This window comes from Mustela erminea, chromosome 13, assembly GCF_009829155.1.
Source record: "Mustela erminea isolate mMusErm1 chromosome 13, mMusErm1.Pri, whole genome shotgun sequence".
NCBI classification, from domain to species: Eukaryota; Metazoa; Chordata; class Mammalia; order Carnivora; family Mustelidae; genus Mustela; species Mustela erminea.
The window spans coordinates 85,869,059-85,882,958 of record NC_045626.1 but is presented as its reverse complement, the minus strand read 5'-3'; the positions used below and the strand labels follow the sequence as shown (position 1 = coordinate 85,882,958).

Here is a 13,900-nt window from a genome sequence, read left to right as displayed (position 1 = left end):
GCAGGGCTTTGATCCCAGGATCCCGGGATCAACACCTGAGCCAAGGGCAGATGCTTAACCGACTGAGCCACCCAGGCGCCCAGTTTGTTCTTTGTTTTGAACAAGAGGCCAGAGCTGACCCCCAGCTCTGCCTTTGTGACCTCAGCAAGTTCTTTAACTTCGAGGTTCTTCATCTGTAAGAATGAGAGGATACTGGTACTAACCATCTAGCATCATTGAAAGGATTACGTTAGATAATGCATATAAAATTCTTAGCAGTGCCTGGGATACAGCAAACACTCAGGCAACTCTGTCTCTTCCTGATGGAAATTTGAAGCTTTACTATTTTACTCGTCCCACACTTCAGTCAGTTCAGTGTAGGGCCTGAAGTTGGCCAGCAGTCTTTGACCTGGTGCTCTGCCTTTCCTTGAATCTGTTCAGCAGCTGTAAATTCCTCCAGGCCTGGCAGCTTCCAGGAATGCCGCAGGAGGATGAGAAGAGCTCTTAGCCCTTAGTGTACCATATGTCTCATGGAACATTTCCACAGTGCTCTGGAGCAGCCTTGGGGAATTGAGGAGGAGACAGAGGCTCGGGGGAGTGGGGTCACCAGTCCAAGGGCTCCCAACGCAAAGAGGGGTGGACCTGTTCTTTAAACTGTGGTCTTTTTACTGCAGGGCCTTTTGTGGAGAGCTAATGATTGATAGTATAGTTGTTAAGTTGGAAGTGTTTTTGATGACTGTTATCTTACGGATAAGGAAGCTTAAGCCCAGAGAAATGAAGTGACTATCTAATCACGTAGTGAGTTCTCAGCAGATTGTAGAGTTAGAACCCAGAACTTCTGCCTCCCAGGCCCATAGCACCTCCATGCATTGAGGAGGCCTCACATATCTTTGGGCGTCCACTAATACTTCTTACCGTTACGAGGTTCCTTCTGGATCCCTTAGTTTCAAGGTCAGTAGGTTCCCTCTTCAGTTACAATCATCATGAATTTCATGATGCATCAGAACTTAAAGCATTTTTAAGATAGCATTTCTGTGGGATGGAGCTCAACCTGTATCTTGTTTGTTTAGCTGATGTTCACTGATGGGCCAGCTTTGAATTTGGTACAGCTGCTCTTTTGTGGCAACAAAGACTTTTTTTTTTCATTTAAAAAAAAAGTTTTATTTTATTTTATTTTATTTTATTTTATTTTATTTTATTTTATTTTTTTAAACATATATTTTTATCCCCAGGGGAACAAAGACTTTTTGATGCCCATTTTTTTTTTAAGGATCTTTTTATTTTTAAGTAATCTCTGTACCAATCGTGGGATTTGAACTCACTACCCAAGATCGAGAGTCATGATGCTTACTTTTTTTTCTTCTTTGCTGTATAGATATTGCTACCATGAATCTTCTAAAGTTTTTTCGGGTATATATCTTACTTTTATAGGATAACTTCATAGAGGTGGAATTACTAGGTTAAACGGCATAGACAGATTTTAAGGCTTACGGCCCATACTTACCTAGTGAGCTTTGGTTAAATCAGAAACCTAGGACCTCAGCAGAGGACCACCTTATAGATGAGACAGCAGACCGTGTGCAGTGCTGTCCTAAGCTGTCCTAAGCGCTTATCTGTGAAGGACCTCTTTCCCATTCTAGAAAGGACGGGGCACACTTTCAAAACAAGAAACTCTACCTTTCCTCCAGCCATTGTGACAAACAGGTGATTGAAATACTGGTCCAGGGGCATACTGCTTGGCTGCTAAGACAGCCGGAATGACACGGTCAGCTTGGTTTAACTGACAACCAAAGGCTTCCAGGAGGCTGTCGTGATTAAAGTGGACCTGAAGGATAGGAATTGGCCTGGCAGCAGGAAGTGGTGGTGGGGAGACGGAGCCTTCTCGCTGAGGGAAGACAGACTCCCTGAGACGGGAAGGCTTTGGCGTGTTTGAGGAAAAGGCCAGTATCCTTCCCTAGACGCAGTCAGCGTGCGGTAGGAGGTGAGCCTGGCTGATGATGTGGGGTCTGCAGGGACGAGTGCCATGGGGACTACGAGGACAGGCTGTTCTCATTAAGAACAACGAGAGTGATGTTGGATTTGTAGCTTGGGAACGCTACTCTGGCTGCTTTGTAAGAGTGGATTGGACGTGGGTAAGAACAAGTTGGAGGTGACCATTCTTTAAGGAGGTTGGAAGTTGGAGGAAAGCTCAGAGGTCAGCCTGGAGGAGTGTTGGGTCTCAGAAAGGTTTTATTTATTTTCTTTTTTCAAGATGGCAGGGTCTGGGGTATTTATATCCTAACTAAACTGAGCTAGACTCGGGAACAGGTTAAAGATACAGTAAAGAGGGGGGTCAGTGGTGGATAAGGTTCCCGGAAGGAAGTGGCACCCCCCAGCTCACCCAGGGGGGTCGCCTGGCCTTTGATTAAGGGAGGGAGACTTCCTGCGGGTCTGTGGGAAGAAGGAAGGAGAATGTGCAGATGCTGTTCGGGTTGTAGAGACTTGAATGGTGTCTTTCTAGGAGAATTTTAATGACATGTCCAAAACTAGTGTACTTGGAACAGAATTTCATTTGAATCTGTGAGAATCTGAAGTCATATGAGTGTGTTATCAGAAGCAATAAAATGATTTACTGCCTTTGGTTAGTATTTCTGGGAGAAATTACAGGAGTACCTTAGAACCACAGCATTTTAGAGCTGGAAAGAATCTTTTGAGATCACCAAATGCCTCTTTTATAATACTGAAGCCCATCAGCGCCTGGGTGGCTCAGTTAAGTATCTGCCTTTGTCTCAGGTCATGATCCGGGATCCTGGGATCAAACCTCATTTCGGCTCCCTGCTCAGCGGGAGCCTGGGTTCTTAGGGAGAACCCTGTCCCTCTGCTGCTGCTCTCTATCTCTATCTCTGTCAAATAAATAAATTTTAAAAATCTAAAAAAAAAATCCATACATATATATAAGGTATGAAATATAGATGTATATTATATATACACACATATGTGTGTGTGTGTGTGTGTGTGTGTGTGTGTGTGTGTGTGTATGTATATAGTATACTGAAGGCCAGAGAAGAAACAGGACTTGCCTTAGGTTGTATAGGTGTGTGATAAATGTGTTCATGTCTCATTGTGTCCTCACGCCCAAGTTCAGATGTTTTTTTCTCCTTTAACATGCTGCCTTGCTTAATAGAAATCTTTGATTTAGAAATAGGAAACATTTTTACTTCAAGATTAGTTTATTAAGGAAATTAGGTTTAGAAATCTAAAGTATTTGATCTGGAATTTTCCTAATTAAAGAAAAATGCTGTTGATTACCAAAATCCCAGTGAAACTAAGATCGTTCGATCCCTATTATGTGAGGTTTGGTCTAGAATTTTCCCGGTCCTACCCACAGGGCCCCCTCATGGCTCTTGCCATGCTGAACTAGTGCAGAGGAGAGGGAGGCGAGCTTGCCTTCTCCAAACCTTCGCCCCGTGTAACTTGGCTCCTTCCCTCCATTGCAGGAGGAGAGAGCAGGTAGGTTTCTGCACTGGGCGTGATGGCCAGCCAGACGAGCTGTGTGAGAGCCAGGCAGAAGCTCTGGAGCTATGACTGCATCAGGCACGTGTGTCTCAGGGAGGCAGTCAGGGCTTGCAGAAGCTCCCCCTTGTCACCTCTCCCCCGCACCTTATGCTCACAGTCACCAGTGGAACGAATTAGCCACAGAGTAAGCTGTGCTGATTTGGGTTTAGTATCTGGAGGCTCGAGGCAGGACCTCAGAGCTGCTTGTCGCAAACCCATCTGTGTCTTTGCCATGTGTCTCTGGCCTCTCTGTGCTCCCATCTGTCCTCATGAATACCGCATGCGGCTCACTGAAGGCTGCTTTCTGCTGCGGTTTGCTGGACTCTCGGAAACATACCTCTTTGCAGACTGGGAATCTCTGGGGTAACTAATTGCCCTGGTTGTTTTTCAGACGGTCTTGCTGCGTTTTTAAGGTATATTTGATTATTCAAGGAGGCTACCGACTTCCAGCTGTTGTATTTCAACACAACTGTGTGTTCTGTGTTGAATTCTTAGCTTATGACTGTACATGGGGAGACGTTTCAGCATTTTATTTTTGAAACGACATGTTTTATTTTTTTACGAGCCTCTCCCAGAGCTCTTACACGAAGAATCTTGCAGTGTAGATCTGTAGGTCTTTCGGATACTGTGAAAGAGGAAAAAGTCTTCCTGAGAGTCAAAAAAGAACTTTATTCATAAGGGTTTTTTTGTGTGTGCATGAACCTTAAAAGAACTACAGTTCACGCAGCACGTACTTCCTTCTTGTGTCTTTCTTGATTTGTTCAGTTATGTTTGTGAGATTTATCTGTACTTACTTAAAACATGCCCATGGCAGGGCCATTTAGTGTAAACACTTCATAATATACTTCTGTAGATTTGAGGTATTTCTACACTAGTAAATACAACTCTATTTTTAAAGATTTATTTATTTGAAAGAGAGAGAATGAGAGAGAGCCCAAGAAGGGGGAGGGTCAGAGGGAGAAGCAGATTCCCTGCTGACCAGGGAGCAGGATGCGGATCCTGGGACTCCGGGATCATGACCTGAGCTGAAGGCGGTCGCTTAACTGACTGAGCCACTCTGAGATCATGACCTGAGCTGAAGGCAGAGGCTTTAACCCACTGAGCCACCCAGGCGCCCCGCCCCAATGATTTTTAATAAATGTATACAGTTAGGAAGTCACTATAATTCAGTTTTAGAATATTTCTCTCACCCTAAGAAGTTCCCTCTTACCACTTGGCAAGGCATTTCTTCTCCACCTCCAACTCCAGGCAATCACCGATCTGCCTCCTGGCATCCACCTTTCCTGGACATTTTGTCTAAATGCCATCGTTTAACAGAGGTTTTTTTTGTGTCTGGCTTCCACATAAATTTTGTTTTAAGGCCCACTGTGTTGTAGTTCATTGGTTCTCATGACTAAAATACTCTGTTTTATGGATAAACATTTTATTTATCCATTCACTATTTACTTAAGTTTTTGTTAAAGGGATTCATGCTCCTAGTTCAAAATATCCTGATTTTGGTACTTACAAGTCTGTATGAAAGAGTCAGTAGTTCTGTGCCCACATTACCCCCTGCTCTACCCTATCCCTCCTTTTCTTCCTGGGAAGAGAAGATGGGTTTCAAGAGTTAACATGCAAGTCAAACATAACTTTTTCTTCTTTTAACCATTGTCTTCATAATTATGTCATCTTTACCTGTTTGTTCTCAGGCGAGTTAGAGTTTATGAGAGAGTATCTGTTCTACATCATCTGTGCTCGTCATGTTAATTTTCGAAGGGGATTTATTTACTGTCATCTGTTACAGATTGATGGCGTGAAGGGAGTAAAGAAACCACAATGTTTGTTTAGCCTAGAGAACCTGTAACAGCTGCATTGAATACCCTCCAGTCCATTCAGGAAATATGTCGATTGTCTCCTCTGTGCCAGACCTTGCTATAGACCTCTTGGTGCTACAGATTTGCAGTGACCAAAACCAACACACTGCTATCTCATAGGGCTTCCCATCACGTTCAGATAAAAATCTGACTTCCTTCCCGGGACCCGCAGGGCCCACATGCTCTGCACCCGCCCACCCTCTCAGAGCTCCCTCTCCCCGCCTCACCCCACTCAGCTACCCTGGCTTCTGTGCTGTTTCCTACACCCCAGACTCATCTGCACCTTGGGATTTGCTGTTGCTTCTGCTTGGAATGTTCTACCCCTATGTCTCGGCATGCTTGATGCCTTGTAGTCAGGCATTGGAGCCTTGGCTCAGAGGTTACCTCCTCGGGGACCCTTTCCCTGTCACCTACGCAGGCAGTGTGACATCACCCATTTTGTTTTGTTTCTTAGCCCTTTACGCTACTTAAAACGTTCTTCTCAGTTATTTACTTGTTCATTGTCCATTTCCCCCTGACCAGAATTTAGGCTCTGTGGAAGTCTAGAAACTTTGTATGGCATTCATGTTCATCTCCCCAGCACTTAGGATAGTGCCTGCCAACCTGATAGGTACCCCTAAAGATTGTTAAAGAGCTAGAGGGTTTTAGGTATAGCTGTCACATATTTTCGAAATGGAGGAGTAAAATTGTAAGGTATGACAAGAGGTAAAAACAGGACAGGAAGGTTTTACCCTTCTCTATGGGAGACTTGCTTAGAGGGAACAACCCAAAAGGGTTTGGGTCTCTGGTTGAGGTAATAGAAAATACCTATGCTGGCACCTTCATTTTGCAGCTGATTAAATTTTCAGTCAGAGCTAAATCTGTAGTTGGTAAGTACCAATTAGCCATATTTACCTTTTTGTAAGTAAGCGGCTTGGGACATCTGGGTGGCTCAGTCTGTTCAGCGGCCCACTCTTGGTTTCAGTTTAAGGTCCTGCACAGGGCTTGGTGCTCAGCAGGAAGTCTGCTTGAAAGTCCCTCTCTCTCCCTCTCCATCTGCGTCTCCCCCTATATCCTCGCCCCCCCCCCCGTAAATAAATATTAAAAAAAAAAAAAAACAGCTGCTTCACTTAGAACAGGGCAAGTTAGAGACCAGTCCACAAAGGCTTGCTGCTCACATATTCCTGTGAGACAGTCCCTCGTTAGCACTCACTGGACATTTGATAGCTTTGTAAACTGAGGCACAGGGAGATTACATGGTTTGTTTGGGATTGATCATAAAAAGAAGGGGGCAGTTCAGAGAGCGTCAAGTGTTTCTGCTTTCCTGTCTGTGTCCCCGTTAGCCGGCAGAACTTGTCATTGTTCCTGTTTGTACAGGAGTTTGCAAGAAGGGCATGTGTCTGTTCCCGCAGCATTTTGTAGAAATGTCTTAAAGCACTTACTACTCTTCAGTGGAATTACTTGTCCCTGTTTCCCTCTCCACCGGTGGCCAACACTGTGTTCTGTTTATATTTGTGTCTCAAGGACCCAAGCATTCAGGATATAAATATCGAATGAGTGAATGAGAACTTACAAATCTGAGATTTTCTAAAGCATGATGACTGGCTTCATTTTCCTTTAGTTGAGTTTCTAGTTTAAATTAATTTTGTCTCCAGTAGTGACTTCTAATTTTGACTTAGACTGTCCACAGTTGAGTTAATATGCTCCTATCTTGAAAGTAAAGTTAGGAAATGGTAGTTATTTGTGTTTGCCATAGATCTAGTTTTTGTTTTTATGTTGAAATTTTTTTTCTCTAAGAATCTTGATATCATCCCCTAACACATAGATTGAAAATTGGGTCTTATACCTTATGTAACTGCACCTACTAAAATACTGTGGATTCTCTAAAACACTTGAGAAGTAAAACTAACTTTATGCAATCATGTATAAATGCTTAGGAAAAAAATCTAACTGTAGAGTGATTAAGCAGAAAAGCATTTGAGTGATTTTAGGACTTCATGTGACTTCCTGTCTCTGTTGAAGAGCAACCACTGATGATATTTTGAGCAACCACTGATGATATTTTACAGGAAGAGGGAAAGCATATTGTTTGTCATATGAGTCAAAAGTTCAAAGTTTGGGGGCGTCTGGGTGGCTTAGTGGGTTAAAGCCTCTGCTTTCGGCTCAGGTCATGATCCCAGGGTCCTGGGATCGAGCCCCGCATCGGGCTCTCTGCTTGGCGGGGAGCCTGCTTCCCTTCCCCTCTCTCTGCCTGCCTCTCTGCCTACTTGTGATCTCTTTCAAGTAAACAAATTTTTAAAATCTTAAAAAAAAAAAAAAAAGAATTCAAAGTTTGGTGGGAGAAAAAGTATAGAAAACCACCCATCCTAGGAACTAGTAGTCATACATTTCAAATAAATTTTGTGGCATGGCATTTTTTTCTTCAGGGTAAATCTATATTTTATTAGTTGCATTTAGAGAAATAGTTGCTTATCTGCGATTTGTGATATTTTTAACTTTCTTTTGAAAGATTTTTTAAAAAGTTTATTTGACACAGAAAGACACAACAAGAGAGGGAACACAAGCAGAGGGAGTGGAAGAGGGGGAAGCAGGCTTCCCGCTGAGCAGGGAGCCCGATGCGGGGCTTGATCCCAGGACCCTGGGATCATGACCTGAGCTGAAGGCAGGTGCTTTACAACTGAGCCACCCAGGCGCCCCTATTTTTAACTTTTAAAATTTTTATCCTTTTATAGTAAATGACATTTATTTTCCATAAATTCATTTGGAGGGAAGGAGAAAAGTCAGTTTTTCCTACCTAATGATGGTCCTTCTGAAAGAGTCTCCATTTATTCCATGGAATTGGATAGGTTGCTTGATCTGAGGATTTTGTACTTTTAATTCATAAAGAGGACTTCCTTTGAAGAGAGTGGTCAAGGGTGCCTGGGTGGCTCAGTCGGTTAAGCATCTGCCTTCATCTCAGGTCATGATCTTGGGGTCTGGGGGTCGAGCCCCATGTCGAGGTCCCTGCTCTGTGGAGTCTGCTTCTCCCTGTCCCTCTGCCTCTTATTCCCTGCTCAAGCTCTGTCTCTGTCTCTCTGTGTCTCAAATAAATAAATAAAATCTTAAAAAAAGAAGAAGAAGAGAGTGGTCAGAGGGTGAGACTTTGAGAGCAGCTCCGCCCGTGCATTCCTCTCTGAGTGAAGCTTTTCCCACGTGGGCCACACAGATAGGGTGTCTGTCCTTGTGGATTTTGCCAGGTAGGATTCAGAGCCCTCTGGTGCGGAAACCCTTCCTGCCTTGTTGTGTATAGGGATAAGGTTTCAGGCCCACGTGGACTCTGATATGAACAATGAAACCTCCTTTTTGACTAAACGCTTTTCCACACCGATCACGTCTGTAGGGCTTCTTACCATTGTGAACTTTTCTATCAACGGCAGGGCTACTTTGATTCCTGAAGCTTCTCTGACAAATAACACACGCATGGGGTTTCTGTCCAGTGTGGAGTTTTTCATGAATGGCTCGACTCTCTGGTTGACTGAAGTTTCTCCCACACTCCTTGCCCTGGTGAGGCTTCTTCCCCGTGTGTGTTCACTGATGTTTAACAGGTTTGCCTTTGGCCCTGAAGCTGTTCCCACAGTCGGTACACTCAGCGGGCCTTTGGCCAGCGTGGATTCTTTCATGCAAGGTTAGATTGCCTTTTTACCTGCAGGATTTTCCCACATTCCTGATACTCAATATCCTCTTTCTGACTCCAGGTGACTTTCTGTGGTGTTCTAGAATCTGGGGATTTTTGTTCCGGCTTCTGTCTTCTGAAAGAATTCTGAAAATCCCAGCTCCAGGATCCTGGGGCCTTGAGTGGTCCTGTTTGTGATGAGCTTCAGTTGTCTGACTGAAATACGCTATATTCTGGCCACCTCTTCCGTGACAGGCCAGCAGGGTAGCTGCTGGAAATCCAGATGCATCCACGCCTGCCAAAGGGCCTTAATCACCACCTCTCATAGGCTGCTTCCCTGGGCTCCTGATGAATGCCACAGCCGCGTGGACCGGCAGACAGATCCCGCTGGCCTGCTTGTGGTATTTTTTTAAATAAAGCTTCTGAATGAGGCCTATGGTTTGCTTGGATTATGTACTGACCACAACCTCTTGGACGCCTCTTGGAAAAACAGTAGTCATGACAGTAGCTTAGACTCACCCCCAAAGAGCTCCACAGATCCCATGAGATCACGTTATCTTTACTGACCCGTGCTCTGTTCATGGGATGCTGGGTAGCCGGCAGCCCCAAGTGGTGTGGTACAGGGGGTGGAGAAAACTGAGGTCAGCTTCTAGAGGAGACCGTAGATGCTGTGAACACCAGTCTAAGTACTGAACAGTCGAATGTGCCAGATCTAGAACTCGTACTCCCGTTAGTGTGGGCAAACTGGTTGCCAACAGAATGTGACTCTTCTACTGTCAGGCACCAAAGCAGTTTCTTGTGGATTATTTTCCTTAATCCTCACAATAGTCCCCAAATTATCACCATTTTACTTATGAGGAAACTGAGCTTTGGAAATTAAGCAACTTGGCTAATCAACAGAGCTAGCATTTGAACTTATCCAGCTTCAGAGCCCACACACTGTGTCAGCATATCTTCTCCTTCACTTGCTTCTGAGACATCAAATTCAGGCTCAGCCATAGGTGATCTTTTTCCTTTGGTCAGTTTAGGTGGAAAAGTGGCCTTTTCTGTATAGGTTCCAAAGGAGAAAGTCAACTTTCATTTATCCAACAAATGTTTGTTGAGTGTTGGCTGGGCTGGGCATTGTGGGTCACGGTGCCGGACACAACAGGGCTTCCGCCATGGAGTCTTCTCCAACTCTGTCTTGCCTCAGTGACGCTTCTGTAATGTCCTTGCTCTGCCTGCTCTCTGTCACCGTTCCCGAGCCCTTCCTATTTGGAGCACCTTAAGCCATCTGCCTTGGTTCCTTAAATCAGTTTCACAAAAAGTTGCCCTTTTAGAGAAAAAGAACATAGGCTTGAGGTCTTAACATCTTTCTATCTTCAACAAAGGGTTAAAACTGGAAAGAAATGTGTCATCCCAGATTCATTGAAAGCTGTATTCATAGAAAATTTAGAAACAAGTGCCTTTAATATTAAAAAGCAAGACAAAAATAAACTTCATGTTGGTCTTAAGAACCTAGGAAAAAGGGATGCCCGACTGGCTCAGTTGGTGGAGTGTGTGACTCTTGCTCTCGCACTCATGAGTTCAGGCCCCACCTCAAATGAAAGATTCTTTTTATTTTTTTTTATTTTTTTAAAGATTTTATTTATTAGAGAGAGAGAATGAGAGAGAGCAGGAGAGGAGAGAGGTCAGGGGGAGAAGCAGACTCCCCACTGAGCAGGGAGCCCGATGCGGGACTCGATCCTGGAACTCCAGGATCATGACCTGAGCCAAAGGCAATTGCCTAATCAAATGAGCTACCTAGGTGCCCCTCAAATGAAAATTTTTAAAAAATTTAGAAAGCAACTAGGAAAGCAAGAACAATAAACCAAAAGGAAGCAGGAAAAAGGAAATAGGATAAAATGTGATTTTAAGACAATGGAGAACATCAAAAACAGAAGGAAAAAACCCTAAAAGCTGGTTTAGGATCAATAAAATAATTTACCTTCCCAAGGTAATCTACTTTTAACACAGTCCCATTGATCTTGTTTTAGAATTAGCCAAAATGATTTTTAAATGTGTTAAACAAATTAATTAAACCTGCTTAAGTGTCGGGGCACCTGAGTGGCTCAGTGGGTTAAAGCCTCTGCCTTCGGCTCCAGTCATGATCCCAGGGTCCTGGGATCGAGCCCCGCATCGGGCTCTCTGCTCAGCAGGGAGCCTGCTTCCTCCTCCTCTCTCTCTCTCTGCCTACTTGTGATCTCTGTCAAATAAATCAATAAAATCTTAAAAAAAAAAAATCAACCAATAACCTACTTAAGCGTCTGTCAGTCGGGACTGACTAAATAAACGGGAACGCATCCGCACGGTAGAATGACAGCAGTTGCAAATACAAAGAAGGAAGTTGTCTGTGTTCTGCAAGGTGCAACCCAACGGATATAAAACACCGCTTTTGTGTAAAAATAAAAGGGAGGAATAAGCATACACAGTAGTGCTTGCTTCATCTGCATGTAGTAATGCTGGGAGGAAGCGTGCATCGCCCGTCAGTAACGGTGCTTCCCTGTGGGGCGGGAGGGATGAGTGGGACTAGAGTTCAGTGAGGGAGACGCCCTCCCTCGAGGCTTGCTCCTTTATGTTATTTATTTATTATTTTTATATATATATATATTATATATTATTTATATACATTATTATATTATATATTATTTATTTATTTTAAGAGATTTATTTATTTGGGGGCGAGTGTGCATGCATGCCCAGGGTGGGGGTGAGGTTGGGAGGGCTGGAAGGGAAGGGGCAGAGGGGGGGTCTTGTTCTTTTTAAAGATTTTATTTATTTATTTGACAGCAAGCACAAGTAGGGAGTGCAGCAGGGAGAGGAAGAAGCAGGCTCCTTCCTGAGTGGGGAATTGGATGTGGGGCCCTATCCCAGGACCCTGGGATCACAACCTGAGCGGAAGATAGATGCTTAACCACTGGACTGAGCCACCCAGGCACCCAGGGAGGGAGTCTTTTAAGCAGACTCTGGGCTGAGCCCGGGCCCGGGACAGGGCTTGGTCTGTAGACCCTGAGGTCAGGATCTGAGCCCAAACCAAGAGCCAGGTGCTTAACTGACTGCTCCACCCAGATGCCCCTCAGTGCATATTTGCATTAAAATTTTGGAACCATGAAAATGTATTGGCTATTCAATAATTAATTTTTTTATTTTTTAAACTTTTTTTTTAAGAATTAATTTTTTGAAAAGACTTTATTTATTTTAAAGAGAGAGATCGAGCAGCAGGGAGGAGCAGAGGAAGAGGGAGAAGCAGACTCCCCACTGAGCAGGGACCGCCCCCCCCCCCCAGTGCAGGTCTCGGTCCTAGGACTCCAGGATCATGACCTGAGCTGAAGGAAGAAGATTGACCTTCTGAGCCCCCCAGGCACCCCTATCCAAGAATTAATTTAAGTTTGTCATGAATAAAGAGGGTTTTTTGTCTTGTTTTTTGTTTTTTTGGTTTTTTTTGTTGTTGTTTTTGTTGTTGTTTTTTTAATCAGTAAGAAAAAGGAACTTTTTCCTGAGACTTCCTCGGAAAGGAAAAATGAGGGAAGTGCCTACCGGGATAGCCCACTGTTGCGGGACCCTAGCCTGCCTCCAGAGCGCGGCAAGGACAGTGGCCGCAAGTGTTGAGAATACAACATAATAAATGCAAAACATTTATTTTTTGCTTATAATGTTCTTACGTTCCTGCAGTGACCGCTCTTGGTCATGGGGGAGGGCAAATTTCTAAAGCAGCAGTTAGGAAAAAGGAAGCTTAGGAAAAAAAGAGGAAAACTAGGACTCTGCAGGAGCCGGGAGGGACACCAGCACTGTCGGGGGTTGGGGGGGCACAGATTGTGGAGTGGCGGAAATTCTAATGCCTGTAATGCACAGCGGTAGCACAAATACTGAACCTGTAGAAAGACTCACACACGTCAGTGTGTTCTTGTGTGTTTGCCCGTGGCAAAATGAGTGTTTGGAATAGAAAAGTAATGGCAAAGGAAGGAATAATTCATAAATGCTGGTGGGAAATTCTGGAGATAATGTTTGCATAGTACATCAAACAATGGCTGGGACAAGGAGTTACACCTTCAAAAAGACAGCTTTGTTCATGGGAAGTAAAGTGTGAGGAATAGTAATCTTAGCAGTCATGAGGAGACGGCCTCCCAATGGAGAATATCCGTAGAGTCAAATTATTTTCAAGAATTTTCATTTTCACGCAGTGTGCACTTAGGCCAAAAAGCGGACGTGTGCGCATGCGCAGATATCCGTCCTGTGTGTGTGTTGTCGCTTTCCGTGGATGGGGACCTGAAGGATGAGGACACAGCAGCTGGTACAGTGCAGGGAGAATGGACGAATTCTGCTTTCCTCCAACAGATGTATGGGTTTTATTTTTGTAGCCAATACTTATTTTGAAGCGGGAGAATCCCTCCGGAGTAATAAAGTATTTTCTAAGGAGGGGACTGATTCATTGGGTGGACAGCCCTGCCACCCCATAGTAGCTAGGCTGTTTCATTACTGGGATTTATCGGATCACACTGGTGATGTGTCACCCTGGTACACTTCACCAGTCTTTGGAGGATACTCTTTTTTTTTTTTTTTTAAAGATTTTATTTATTTATCAGAGGGGTGGGGGGAGAGAACGAGCACAGGCAGACAGAATGGCAGGCAGAGGCAGAGGGAGAAGCAGGCTCCCTGCCGAGCAAGGAACCCAATGTGGGACTCGATCCGAGGACGCTGGGATCATGACCTGAGCCGAAGGCAGCTGCCCAACCAATTGAGCCACCCAGGCGTCCCTGGAGGATACTCTTATAATGGCTGAAGAGAAGGTAATGAGAAGAAGCCGTTGGGGGAAATGTGAAGCCCCGCACTTGATTATCCGTTGTAACTGCAAAAGGTTAAGATCCGGGATTACGTCCATCTCTTT

General features: G+C 44.3%; 1 protein-coding gene across 15 annotated transcripts in view; it reads left to right on the top strand.

Annotated features, from left to right (window-relative positions):
• Positions 1-13,900, top strand: part of CLIP1 (CAP-Gly domain containing linker protein 1) — a 121,301-nt gene that overhangs the window by 41,511 nt on the left and 65,890 nt on the right. The window lies entirely within an intron of this gene.